Raw genomic sequence first — 15639 nt, 5'->3', positions numbered from 1 at the left:
TGGGTATTGTCACTTAGGGGCGCCTCAAGGGTTGTGTAATGTGGGATAAACCTTCTCCAGTAGGGGCAGATGCCCATAAAGGATAGCAATTGTTTCTTTGTGTGATGCTTTGGAATTTGCTGGATTGCTTGAAATCTGTCTTGACCAACAGCCTACCCTTGTTCAGATAGAGTATTGGGGTCAGGAGCATTTGGGGCGCACGGGGACAATAGCGCTGTTGACTGCCTGCAGGTCTAGAACAAAGCTCCATTACTCCGTTACACCGGGAATGTTTGACTTTTTGACCAGAAAATGCGGGGTACTCGCCAGTGAGTTTTCACAGGGGATTATCACTCCAACCTTTAGGAGGGATACAAAGACTGGAGTTATTCCTTCTATGTCTCCACGTTTTAACGGGCATTTTGCTTGCAAGAACGATTCTCAGAACTTCGGCGTTATCCTTATGGGCTTCCAGCCCCTTATGAGCCACACATCATGGCCTCAACTCAGTAGGGACCAATTTTAATCTTTGGTATGAGACGTCTATCTTAAAGAAACGGCAGACTATCCCCCTAGACTTTTCATGGCGAGTGGGGGTTACCTGGACTGTCCTATCTGCCTGGGTTAGCCAATGTAGTTTCTTCTTATATGTTCGCATAGCTGCATTGAACCAGATACCCACACCATCCCTCGAGTCCCAACTTTTTGTTCTTTGTGCCTTTAGCACCCATGGTCCCAAATCCTGCCACCTGTCACTGGACGCCATCGCCAGTGACGCGTGAGGAGCTGAGCCTTTCACATCAAAAAGATAGGGTCTACTTGCTGTTACAGTTACTTAGGTAAATTTTACTGTCTGCACATTTGTGATCACTCCAATAAAAATCGCACAATAACAACTGCTTTGGTCTAACCAATCACCTGAACCACTCCTTTAACATGGTTCGTCAGGGCCGTCATGATGTATTTGTGCTGTGCAGTGCAACATATCTGCATCAAGAAAATCTGTGTTATTAGGATTAACATGGTTGCGTGCTTCCTGGGTGAGTGAATCGCTCACTAAACTTATCACGCTCTGGCCTAATCACCACTCATAGACATAGATCAAGCGTCGTGGGTCATATTTTACAGCACTGTAAATCTTCCCTTTGAATTACCTGCAAGCCCGTCGGAGTAAAGACCAAGTCCAACCCAGTCTCACTATGAGATCCCGAGCCTTCAGATTTAAAGGACAAAATTTCGATAACAAGAAGGAGAATTGGAAAGTTTCCCCATTCGTAGTTGAACAAAATAGGGTCGCAGAAAATCTCTCCAGCACCACGACTCCTGAAGCACCCATTGTTTTCACGAACCTTTCACTCATCTTTATTTGTGTGTGGTTGTGCAAACTGGCTTGGTGTAAGGACTGAATATGTTGTCCCTGTATCTACCAAAAAGGTAGCTGATGTTCCTTCCACATATAACATAGAGGTGAGCATGGACTTGTACACATCATTGTGATATTTGACATACTGTCCACACTTCGCAATCTCAGCGCTCAACATCGAGGTGGGACATGTTTCAGTGCCCGTAAGGTTAGTAGAAGAGAAGAGCATAAGCGAGTATTCATTGCCATGCACAAAGGAAAGAGGCTTACCTTTAAATTGTGGACTGCCCACCTCCACCTCAGCCTTCCTCTGTCAGTCACCCGGTCACTCAGCCTCCAGGGCCGATTGGGACTGTGTGTGCCGGTACTGCCCCGCCAAGTGGTCCATTGCTCCGCAAGCAAAGCACCAGTTAGACCGCCCTCTGCCAGCGCATCTTCCATGACCGCCTTTTCTGCAGCACCTTCCTCCAACGGCTGGGTGACAATCTTTTTGGCTATTTCATCGTTTATTCCATTGATGAAGCTGTTCTTCTGGTGTGCTTCATACGGCGTGATTTCTGCTGCCGTTATGTCTTCAGTTGGTCAGTCAACTCTGGACATTATGGACTTCAGTGAGGCTCCTAAGGTACTGGGACACGGTTTCACCTTCCCGTTGTTTACACATTGCTATCTTGGTCATGTCCATTGGCATTGGGAATGCCTCCATGCAGGCGTTTGCCAGCTCTGCAAAAAAAGCATTAACGTCTCCGTTCTCTTCTACTTGCGTGTTGGCTTCTCTGGCATCGACATTTACAGCAATCCAGTTACACTTCTCTTGGCCTTCTTGGTTCAATCTGTTGGGGGTACGAGATACTACCGGTGATCCAGCAGGCGCTGAGGCGGTGGCCGCTGACGTGAACCTTTCGCCAGGCGGATCTCGTGGGGTGGGGGGTGGGTTGCAAGTATCAGAGAGCTTTCATCAAGGTCAGGATCTGAAACGGAAGTTATGGCACCGTAGAGCTTCGTAAGATTATTTGCTGCGCGCGTCTGCATGTGTGCTGGTGTTTGCACGTGCATTTGATTTATCTTTTGCTTGAGATTTCCCTTCCCTGATATCAGTTTCCACATGTTATAAGCACTCCAATTCACAGGTTCTATTGTTCACTTCCTTTTCTTCTTCTATCTCTCCTCCAACCTCGGCCACTATATTTCCAGCTGCCTTTTACGAAAACTTCCTCCCTCCGGAAAACCACATTCGTTAATCCACAATTATCACTGCTATACTGACTCTGGGTCATAATTATTCAGCATATATTGCACTTTTGATTGGCCATTCCAAGCCCTGTGTATTCTGCCTTTGTTTGCTCTTGCTGGAGCCCATTTTGAGTGTAACTGGCAAAGTGTTCAGCTCTCTCTCTCTCTCTCTCTCTCTCTATCTTTCTCCCTCGCTCTTGTGGTACTGTTATCTTTCCCCTTTGAATTGCTTTTATCTCCGGAGGTCCAATCTCGCATTAGGCGCGTCGGCCTCAATGCCTTGGTTTTCGTACACCAAGAAATCATGTACCTGGTTCGTCTTTGGAGAGTCCAACTCAGCCAGTGGTGGTTCCAAGTCAAAAACCATCGTTAACCTTGCTGTCTCCTAAACAGTCTTGAGACGGCAAGCCCCTTCCCTTTGGGTTTTACTGGAATACCACGCGAGAGATCACTGAAGCCCTTAATAGCTGCATTTATTCGAAGAGAATGAGTCCCCATGCAGGATTACTTAACCCACGACTCTTACCCTGCCCTTATTTGATTCGAAACCCCGGCGCGAGGTGATCCACAGTTTCCCAGTCCTCTCACGCAGAAGGGCCAATTCAGCAGTCGAGATGAAGTGAAAGACCTTCAAGGCGCTGGTGACTGAATCTCCTGGGAATCTTCAGAATCTCATCCAGTCTTGGGATCCTGGACGAGCCCTCAAGTTTACTGACGTGAAAATTAAATCGACTTGGCTCAATAATTAGCAAGAGCAAAGCAACGGTCTTCATTTAAAATCTTGCAAGATTGAATCATTACATGAATTCAAATGCCTGAATGCAATGAGTACCGAAAAATTACACATACGCCTACCTTATAGCCTTCGTTATCACACTCTCAAGGACAGAGACTGGGGAAACTCAAGTTGTTATCCTCTGATCCCCTGGTCCTGGACATAACAGTTATTCAGCTTTCGCTGAGTTCGACTATTGCAACGTCGAGTTGAATGTTTACAGAATTCATCAGAGATAAGCTAACTGCAAACCCTCATCAAAGCATCGTTTGTAAAGCTCGGCACAGCATTGATTTAAAATTGACTTATTCTCTTTAAATTTAACAATAAATGGGTGATTAATTTCACAGTAAATTGGTGATTCATTTCACAGTAAATGGATAGTTTTCCATTAAAACCATCGCCCCTGCTGAAACAGCGTAGAGTTTTCACATCTCAACAGCGATTGAACATTGTTATTCATCACATTCAGGTCTGAAAGCAAAGATTTAATATTCTAAATAACACTCAAATAAATCAGCTTTGTGTTAAATACACAATCAAAGGTCATTGGAAGGATGGGATTACAGAGTACTTGAAACATCAGCACAGGTTATCCAGAGGAATTCATGTCTGTCAAATATATTAGAATTCTTTGAGTAGGTAATGAGCAAGTTAGACGAAGTCTACCCTGTGGAGGTGACGAGATTGAATTTGCAACAAGCATTTGTCAAGGTGCAGTATGGCAAACTGCTAAATAATAGGCCATGGATAGATGCTTTGCTGCCTGGCAGAAGGCAGACTGTTGAGTAAAGTAGTCTTTTCCAGGATGGCAACCCGTGAATAGTGGAGTTCAGCAGGATTCATTGTTAAACCAACAGATATTCAAGTTACGTATGAATGATCCGGTTAAAGGAATGGAGGTGTTGTTGCTCCATTTGAAGAATGCACAAGGATAGGTGGAAGGATAGATCTTATTGATGAAGCGGGCATGCTGCAGAATGACTTAAACGAGATGAGTGCTTCGTTAAAATAGTTGTAGATGAAATACTTTGTGGAAAAGTATGAGGTGGAAAGAGTAGAGGCGTAGAAGTTTTTCTGAAAGCGGAAAGAATTCATAGATCTGAAATGAAATGGCACTTGGGAGATCGAGTTCAATTTACTCCGATGTTTTACATGCAGTTTCAGTTGGGGTTTAGGAAGGGAAATTCAATGTGGGCGTTCAGTTCAAGCGAGTTAGAAAATATGTGCAGGAGTGTCCACCTCAAACAATAAGAGGCTCTGGACAGATGCAGTTGGAACATTGGGAGCAGTTTGTGTGCCCATATCTAAGTCAGGATGTGATATGAGTGGTGGACAGGAGGTCTATAATGGCTCACTCAGTGGTGAGTACTAATGTCTTGCAGTCTTTGTTTAGAAAGGGATACATGTAGATGTCTGGGAATAATAGACCTGTGTGTGTGAAGATTGTCTTAGGTAAGTTCTTGGATGCCACTCCTATACGATAGAACTTATATGCATTTTGAGACACAAGGAATGAATCGGGATAACGAAATGTCTTTTTTTTAACAAACATGATTGAGTTTTTGAGTGAGTAACCAAGCAGATTTTTGGGGATAAAGTGGGAGACATTGCTCACTTGGAGTTTAATAAGGTTTACAACGTTCCATATGGTTGACTAATTCACATTGACTAATTCGCTTGAAAAGCGCAGCAGGTCAGGCAGCATCCAAGGAACAGGAGAATCGACGTTTCGGGCATAAGCCCTTCTTCAGCCCTCTTGAAACGTCGATTCGCCTCATTCATAAAATTAGATCACATAGAGCTCAAGGTGAGCTTTCCAATTAGATATAAAATTAGTGCAAGAGCAGGAGGCTGAAAATGTTATTGGAGGGTAATTTTCAGATTGGAGGACTGTCACCAATGGTGTCCCACAGGGATTGCTGCTGAGCTCACTTACATTTTTTTTCATTTAAATAAACGATTTAGGTGGGAATACAGAAAGCATGATAAGGAAGTTTGCAAAATTGGTCATAGAATGGATAATAAAAACGCTATGGAAGATTGTGAAGAGATATTCTCATCAGGTTAGTTTCTCTCTATCCTCGAGTTTTAAAAGCGCAGTCGGTGGGGAGTGAAGGACCATTCGTCCATCGTGCAGCGCAGGTTATTAGATATCCATCTATTACCGTCCACTTTGCAGCATATGGCCCACAACTTTGAATGTTCTGATGTTTCCGGGCAGAATGTCAATCAGATTCTGTCTGTGATCTTAAATGATACAACAATGGTTGCCATTGTCACACTGCGAAATAATCCCCTTGAAGAACGTATTCTCATGTTCACACACAGAGGAAGACACACAGGCACATTCCCCACCAATGACAGAGGCCTTAGCTTTATACCCACTCCATGCGCTTTGCATCCGCAAGTTTCTCCGGAGAAAGATGGCTTTAAGTGGAATACATGACACTTCTCCAGACAATGTGTACCGTTGCGGTGAGCCGCGATATGAAATGTTTCATGAACTGAAATAGTTCCACACGCTTCTCAATAACGCAAATTTCACCTAAACAAGCCCTGTGGCTCCAAGGATCTGACAGCATAGCGCCCAGCAGACATTCCTCACTAAAAACAACTGACACTCGGCAAACGATAAACACTTTCAGGTCTCGTCTCGATCTGATTCTGTTGCTGTCACACCTTCGGCTAACTCTGAACGTCCAGTCACTAGGTCAATGATCTGTTTGATACAAACATGGGCACATCGAGAAAGTAATCTTTATTTCAAAAGCAGAGCCATTTCATATAATCTGTAAGAGCTTGCTCACGGCTAGGTAATGAGACACCAAGGTCTCATCGCCCTGATTATCCTATAGACTGATTCCACAAATACGCACTGTACCAGTTATTATCAATTGAAATGCCCAATGAATACCGTGACTGACAGAAAGATCAGTGGAGTGTAGCTTCGACCCCTTACTCACGGAGGGACATTTTGCAAAGAATGCCCTGTTATTTCACTAACTGAGTTCCTCGCAACTGGTCATGGATGTGTCGATCACAGAAAATACCATTTGACCCACTACATCTGCACCAGTCCAAGGCAATCCCCTGAAATGTTCTCATCTCATTTGGCAGCACTTGGCTCAGAGTCGCAAACGAATGAAGTAATGGAAGTGTACAACAAAATGTGTCTTACTTGCTCTGGAGGTTTCTGCCTTTTCCAAACTGACAGACGGTTGGTTGCAGATTCTAACCTTCCTTAACTGTGTTATATGTTTTTTTTTACCTCATCCTGCGTTTTGACTTTCAAACAAGAAGGCAGAGAACAAGTTCTCTTCTATTTCACTCTCGGCTCTCAATCAAAGTCAGCAAAATGCTACACTGCACGAGGAATCCGCAGTGAATTTTAAAGCCCATCGCCTCAATCAATAGGCCACTGCTTCAGAAGCACGTTACTAAATTGGATTTAAGTTCTCCCTCCCTGTGGAGCTGAACGAAAGGCAACCATTGTTCGATTTGTTTGAATTCATTCACCATGGCTTCGACAGGGTTAAATGTCAGGACATGATTGGTCTGTGTAATTCAATCTCTATAGTTAAAATAATCAGACATTTCAGGAGAAAATAAGCAGGTGTGACAGCATCTTGGGCGAGAGAAATCGAGACGACGATTCAGAGCTTCTTTAGGATTGTCTCAGATCTCTGTTTTCTCTCACAGGTACTGCCAAACCTGGCAAATACTTTGAGTAGTTTCTGTTTTTGTTTTAGATTCTGAGCATCCGCATCCCTTTACTATCCACTAAACAATAGAGAAACGCATTTGTTGTTCCTCACTGAATAAGCTTTCTGTTTGGGGAACATATCCCTGACCCTATTAAAAACCCGAAACTGCACAGCAACAGATTCGAATGGATAAGAACAGCGACCGCTCCATGCATGGGTACGCCCTCTCGGCAAAGAGCCGAACGAGAGAATTATTGTTCCACAGAGACTGGGGAGGAACTTTTAGAAGGCTCCATAGAGGATCTCAGAAGGTGCACTGTGAGTGAATTCAAGTTTTTGCCTGCCCTTCGGAGAATAACAGTTGTCCTCAAATGGTTTGACTTTTCCATAATGAATCCTGGGAAAATGGGAACAGTCTGTATACACGCTTTGTAGACACATGCATGTCACTGGGAACCAGCTCTCCTAAAACCGCGACCTTCTCCCTTCGAGCCTTATGAGGAACGTATTACTGACCACGGTTAAAAACCCGGAACCGTGCAGCCAAAAAAAAGGATGGTGTGAGAACAGCTCTCGCTCTGTTCCTTGGTCATGGTAGACCAGCAACCTGTCAGTGAACAGCTGAACACACTGACTAGCATCGCCACAGACACTGATAGCCAAAGGTGTCAATCACCCCCGAATGCAAGCTTTCGTCTCCTCCTCCCATATTGGCAATCGTCCTTAATTAGCTTTGCTTTTACGAAATAAATCCTGGGAAATTCATGGTGAAGTCATGGGAATAGTCTGATCGCACCGTCTATAAACGCACCCATGACACCAGGAACCAGTTCTCCTCCAAATGGGATCGTCTCCATTCCAGCCTTTCAGTGTCCTGTCTGTTCCCGCGTTTTCTCATTGTCTTGAGATTTGACTTCCTGACGTGCAGGAACGAGAATCCTTTTAATGTCACAGATCAGTTCAGGTTCAGTGAATATCAGAGTCAACGTACCTGCCTCCGAAAGAACGGGAAGATTTCCAAACTGTCTCTGCTCAGTCGAACAGTTCACCCTTCATTCTCCTCTGAATCCGCTTCCCAAGGAATATCTAAAGCTTCACAAAGCTCAAGATTACGATTTCTGTTTTGCTTCTTGAAAGTTTTCTCACCTGCCAATTGGCATCATTTTCCCAGAATCTCTTCACAATCCTTTGCCTCGCATCATCTCCTGAGATAAATAAAATCTCAAATGTGGAGAGATTCCAGAATCTGGCGATGTTTTGTTTGGAGATTTCCTGGCGTGGTTTATAATGATGAGGGAGAAAGCGTTGTCGATGGGCGAGTTGATTGTCAGGAGGAACTGTTGCCTCTGAGCAGGACAACTGACCAGAGGACAAGGGAGATAAGGAGTTTAATGACAAACACAATAAACCCAGTGAAACATACACATACCCCATGCGTTTGTTATTATTTATGGATGGAAGAACAGAGCGAAGGTTTTGATTCAGGTCCATTTCTGGTTAAGAACGCAAGTTTCCTGCATGTCAACAAATAAGCAGACCAGATAAAATGTCGAATTGTTTTTACGTTTCTTCAGGGGTTGCAGGGATAACTTATCCAACAGGAAATCATTTACAATGAACAGTGAGGGCAAGATGCTCGGTATTGATGAGAGATAGAGTGAATGGGAGGGATTCATTTTCATGAGCAGAGAGAATAATAATACGGCAGAGGTCGAGCAATAAAGACGTCCTTGTATTTTTACAGCGCCTTTCGGCACGTCTTCGGTCACAGGCACTGAAGTACCTTTGAAGCAAACGTGTCATTGTCAAATCTAATGTGATAATCCGGACAGTTTTTCAACCAGAGGTCAAAGAATAATACTCAGAACTGGCACTGAAGATGCCAGTGAGATTATACTTTAGTTTAAGTGTTTGTTTTGCTCTGGTTTGATATCCAGAATAGTGCGGGACCAGACGTCCGAATCTCAGAGGAAGGGGTTACCCACTTAAGACACAGATGAGGAGGATGTTCTTACATTCCGAAGGTAGCAAGTATGTAGAAGTATTTACAGCAGAGGTCTGTCAAGACTGTGTATATTCAAGGCTTCAATTACTTCTCTGTTAAAAGCGTGGAGCAAGTGGCTGAGAGAAATGAGTCCTAATTTGATGACAATACACACAAGTGTGAGCGCATATTATAATTGATCGTGGGAATCTGCATAGGCATATACATAGGTCAAGTGAGTGGGGAAAAACTTGTCAGATGCAGTTTCATATCAGGATTATGACGTACAGAGTAGTATTACAATCGAAAGAAAGGAGAAGAAACGTGTGACAGAGAGGAATAGTACGTACAACACAAACAAAGTTTCATATTTAACTCGTTCCCTGACAAAAAAGGTTGATTTCCTTTCTGAAATCTCACAATGAAGTGGTGGTTTCCTAGGAAAGAAAAAAAAAATGAAACTAATAGCCTAATCGAAAACGAAGAAAAGCTTGGGACATTCCAATGGACAACGCTGACGCTTATGGCTCTCTAAAATTTGTTTACAATGGAGCTGGGAGTGGGAATTGGGGGAGCTGGTGAGTGGAAGTCAGGTCACCCATGATTACTGTCGTCCTGGATCAGTCTTCTTAATTTCTTGTACGTTTTATTTCGCATTGTGGTTCCTGTGAGTACGCTTGTAAACTACACCGCTGGTGACTTGTTTCCCTGACTGTTCTTCACACCACCCGCATTAGAATTCAACATTCTTTTCTCCTGAATCTAGGTAATCTCTAAACATTGCACAAATGTGACAAGAAACTGGATATTTCACCGCCTGTCTGCCTTATTGCAATATCGATTGATCCATCACTGTGTTCCTGTTGCACAAATTAAGAACAAATCAAACCGCATCAATAACATCTCGGTTGCGAATGCAGATAGCTGCAGCAACTTCTCAGAGTACTGGCAACTGTGCGATCACAGAAGCACACATTAAACAGCCAGAATCTCAAAATAATTTCAGTCACCGAGGTCGTGCCAGGAACAGCACCTGAGAAAAAATAGAAACCCTCTTTTGGGTTACAGACCTGGTTTTATTTCTCAATCAGCAATTGAATTTTACATTGGTTATATCAACGGTTCCCTCACACAAGCAAATGACTACGGCTGCAGATGGAGGAGAATGTGGGAACTGTAGATACTGGAGTCAGAGTGGAGAGTGTGTTGCTGCAAAACACATCAGATCAGGCAGCATCCGAGGCGCAGGAGAATCGACGTTTTGGGCGTATGCCTGATGGCTTGCTCATGCCAGAAACCTCCATTCTCCTGCTTCTTGAATGCCTCCTAACCTGCTACACTTGTCCAGGAACACACTCTCCAATGCTGCAGACTGTCACATAATGCGAGCTTCCAGCCACGGATTCAACGACACTCAGTTTAAGAAGTGAACCTCCTGACGAGAGGTGGCAGTGGTGTTTAGTGTTAAGTTGATCTTCATGAATGCGTGTCCTGAGTTATCTGTCCTATATAATATTTCCTGCAGTCACTACGTGCAGCATTGTTTGTCCTGCATGTGATGGGCATTGGGTCCATTGTTCTGCTGAGTTCTTGTCTGAACGTGGCTTTCGGTTTATGTTCTCTCATAAATCAGAGTGGTCACAGGAGTGTGGCTGTCTGTTCTGAGATTTTTTTTATATATAAGATAAGAGTGCGTGGTGTGTTGGGTCATGGCATGTCCTCTTAGCGTTGGAAACTAAGGAAGCTGTGGGAATATCTATTGCTGCAAAGCATGTCTGGCTGATCCATTAAACACCACAACCAGCTGTTCCGCAGTAGCAATGCACAGAGATGATGACGACAACAAATTCGATTGGGACAACACAGCAATAATAGGACAAGCTAAACAGCGGGCAGCCAGAGAATTTCTAAAATGACGACACTCATCCAATGACTGCATCAATAAACATGTTGACCTGGACCTAACATATCAGGACATGCAACGAACGACGAACGACTGGCAACTGAAAGCAGTGTTAAGGAAATCAAACCAATTCGAAACGCTCTAGGACAGCAGCGCTTCACAAGAGTCTTATTAACCTTGAGGATGTCACCGAGAAACAGGTGAAAACGGCTGAAAACCAATTTCACAAAACCACCGAACATCCCCACATCATCTGCACCCTTCACAGGAACTACAAATCTTTACACAAACCTGGAAACCCTAAAACTGTCAGTGCTGCCCAAGCGGGAAAATGGACCCTGGCCTTCCACGTGACAGATGAGGGTGCTAAACGTGGTGGATGCCAGAGCTAATTTAGCCTGTATGCTACTTGTGCATGCTCTTCTCAAAAACAACTGCTGGATTAACTTCATCCCATTTCCATTATTTAACGTTGTATGCCTTGAGCATTACAAATTCACATCTGAATATCTCAAGGTAATGAGAATTTCTGCCGCTCCAACACTTAGAGACAGTGAGTTCCACATTCGAACCACTCACTGGCTGGTAAAGTTTTTTTTAACGAGCTCCGACTCAAACCTTTGTGTCTGTTGTCTTAAATCTCTGGCTCCCTGGTGAATGATCCTTCCATGATAGGGAAAACTTCCGTTGAATGTACGCAAACCATGCCTCTCATTCTTTACTACATCTAAATACTGTCTCCTCTCATCCCCCCTGCTCTCAGAAATACAACGCCAGTCTGTCTAAACTAATTAATAGATGAAGTTCTTCAACCCAGATAATATATTTGCAAATCACTTCTGCACCGTTTCCACGGCTGTCATATCGCTTCGATAATGTGAATTGCAGAATTGTACGCAATACTCTGGCGAGAGATGAATATCGACTTGACATAAATGTGGGAATACTACAAACACTGGTCCTTTCCAAGAAAGCATTTTTCCCTCCGTACTGTTCTATGTCCTTTTCATGAACCCAATGCTCCAATGATCTCTGGTCCATGCAAATAAAACAGTATACATGAGGTTTGATAACGCAACCACATTATCTGATTGCATTAAGTGTTTGAAAGGTCCTGATAGTGATATTGGAGCAGATATCACCTGACAGGAGTGACAGCTGCAGCACAAACTTAACAGTGCCAATGTGAACGTAAATGTTAATTTGTGCAATGGCCCACTGACATGGGAGGAGGGATGGAGAGGGGGAAATGTCATTGTGAAAGGGAGAAAAATCTCTGAGATTAGGTACAGACAGTGGCGGTTTGAAGCAATAAAATAATCAATTTACAGAGTAATTTCACCTTAAAATTCATTGTTTCTTTTCTGCATTTCTTTTGCACAGGTTATGTGGAGTAACACGGAACAATTGTGCATAACTGATACTCAGATTTAAGTGGAGGTCGCTTCGGCCACAATGCAGAGGACGAACCACGACACGATCACATGAAAAAGCACAACACAAAAAGCAATAAATGCAACAGCAGAAATAGACGAGGAACAGCACCACATGTACAACAGGAAAACCCACTGAGATTGGATTGAATCGTCATCTTCGATGTCCCCAGTGGCCGTGGAGATTCCAGCATTGAGAATGATGAAGACTGAATTCGATAGAGATCTATAAAGGATGAAAGGTACAGGCGATAGTGCACTAATATTGTTGAAATGCAGGTTTCAATAACAACGTAGTTTCACTTCGTTACTTTAGCACATCACACCAGTTCCCAGGTTTGGAATCAGAGAAACTGAGTGGTGGACTGGCGACGATCCGATCGAAAATTGGGAGTGGATCTCGACGCTATCTGCCACTGACGAAGTCCGTGATCATGCAGTCCTTCAATGAGGTAAAGGAAGCGCGTGAAACGCCGAGGCTGGGAGCTCCAAACTCGCCTGGAACAACTCTGTTCACAAGGAGCAGGGAGAATTGGAAGAAGGGGTTGCGAGGTCGAACGTTAACTGGAGACACTTCAATTGAAAACGCGCAGGGAGCATTGCGTTAAGTGAAAGTATCCTGAGCGATTTTAATCAGAATTGAAATTGGTTTCGGTAGCACACTTTTGGTGGATTGAGGAATCTGCCCCCAGGGAATTGTCTCAACTAAAAATAAACATTTTAAACCGACTGAGCTCGTGTATTAGCACCTATGCATTGGGAAATGGGTTTAATATCATTGTCCTCTAACGTTTCTCACTTGTCTGACTCTGCAGTCGTTTAACTTTCTTGAAGGGTCTTTTAAAAATCTTTTGATTTTCCATACGATGCAATTTCCTGCAATCTTGTTCAGTTCGTTAAAGTAAACTAAACATCCGAAATTGAAAGTGAATGTATGATTTTGTGATTCGGCTCAATTTTCCCTCGAATTATGGAAGAACAATGGTGACATTTATCAGATTAGCAGGGATCAAATTGAATGAGTGGTCAGATTGACGGTGAAAGGAATCTTTATGAGGACAAATGTACTTTCTTTGCCAATAAAACTTACCGCATCACAAAGTGCTGATTATTGAACACAAGCAGTGTGGATGATTTTATTTGCTGGTTTTGTCTGGTCTCACTTGGACTGACAGAAGTTGACCTAATAACTCCTTTTACGTGGAGTCAGGCGGGGAGAATTTAAAATTAGCAAGCTCTAAATAGCAGGAATATTTGTTCTTTTCTGAAATTCAGTCCCCGACCGACTAAGATGACCTTTGGACAATTATCTTACAGCATGTTAGAAGAGGAGTTAGAGATTCGAACACGGAAACCAAATTAGGTATCAAGATAAAATTATGCCACTTTATTCGCTAAGACAAAAGCAACATAAAAGTTCTTCCTTCTGACTCGCAGTAATTCTTGCATAATATCATAAATTTGTTTCCAATGTAAAGGGAACATCTGCTCTTCATCTAACTTCGTAAATGTATTAAAATCTCGGTACCTTTAACAAATCAGACCTCAATCTTCTTTGCTCTGTGCAGAACAAACTTCAACTTCTCCGCCCTGAACATACATATAATATTCAGCATTTTTTCACTGTTCTGATAATTCTCCTTTTAGATTTCTCCACTGACGCTCACAATCTTTATGATGATCACCTGTTTGCGCATACCCAACTGCTGTGTATTCCTGTGGAAGATATTATCACGCACAGGCAATTGCTCAGTAACATCATCCTGATTCCTGGGTATTTCCTCAACCGAGAGCGTTTGCTCTGACCACAGTGCTTCTGATTTCTTTCAAGTTGCCGGCTCCAGCATTAGATTATCAAGTTGGAAAGAAATGAAATATTTTAAGATTTTTAACTGGTAAACTCCCCAGTTCGGATTTCCGTGCTGTGCTTTTCTATCTGAAAACTGTTTTACGTGTCTCTTTGGCTGATTGACCTTTTCATACCAAATCAGGCAAAGTTCATCTATTGATCTGTTTGATACTTTTATCCTGAATGAAGTTTCTGTCATGGTTTAACGACCTCTTTCTCCAAGAATATCAGTATTGTCTTGGTTTCCTTTTATCCTGACCTCTATTAACTCTCTGAATTAGGTTTTAGAGCTGAACATTTTCTGACTATGTGCTACTGACAATTTTCTTCCTTAAGAAGGTCCCATAAGGCCATTATGCTCGGAGATATGAAAATGACTGCAACAGTGAAATGACTGTGATGTGCATCAAAACCAGTGACAACTAATTTACATAAATCAGTTGTTATGATCCAACAAATGGGTGGAAATGGCTGCAAGCCGCCGTCCCAGGTCGACAGAACACAGCCATAATAACTGCACCCGCTTCCATGGGGCCAAATCTTTCCAAAAACCTTGAAGCTCCAAGACGGTCCTCACCGGCAGGAAATTGAAACTCCGATTCCTGTGGAATAGGCGAAGATACTCACCACCAAAGAAATCAGTACATCCGGTGGGGCGCCTGTTCATTGTGCGTGCTCTTGTCAATAACAACTGCTTGGCTCTCCTCATTCCACTTTCCATCATTTTGTCCTGTGTGCCTTATCATCAAAAACTGACTTGAATGCTTCTGAAGGTTTTGATGGTTTCTGCCTCTCCTGCCCCTGCCGACATTGCGGTCCAGATTCAACCACATGGTGGCTGATAAAATTTTACCGCACATCTACACAAACCTTTTTAACTCTTACCTGAAATCTATGGCACCCTGGTGAATGAAGCCATCCACCAAGGGAAAGATTTTCTTTCTGTCTACCGTGTCCATACCCCTCATTATTTTGTGCTGCTTAATCATGTCTCCTCATGTTATCCCTCTTCCTCAGAAAATACAACCCCAAAGTGTGTCATCTCACCTCTTAACTTTAGCTCTTCAGCATAGAAACTATCCTCATAATTCACTTCTTTCTTTTTCGCATCGCTGTCATTTTGCTGCTACAACATAAATTGCGGAACACCGAACACAAATCTGCAGCTCAAGGAAGAAAATGATATAAATCTCACAGAAAGCAACATCAATGTCTCTTTTCCAAAAAATGTCCCTTTTCCTCGCTACTGCTCTGTATTCTTCTCCTCAGAGTGATGCTCGAACACTGTCTGGTCAATGCCATTTGAAATTGGAAAATGAGGATTGATCTCACAACCACGGTGTCTGATTGATCCAAATGGTTTGATGGTTCGAATGGTTGCTGAGACTGGAGCAACTTCACCCAGCAACAGTG

The sequence above is a fragment of the Chiloscyllium punctatum genome, chromosome 46 (genome assembly GCF_047496795.1).
Source record: "Chiloscyllium punctatum isolate Juve2018m chromosome 46, sChiPun1.3, whole genome shotgun sequence".
Taxonomy (NCBI): Eukaryota; Metazoa; Chordata; class Chondrichthyes; order Orectolobiformes; family Hemiscylliidae; genus Chiloscyllium; species Chiloscyllium punctatum.
This window is presented reverse-complemented; position numbering follows the sequence as displayed.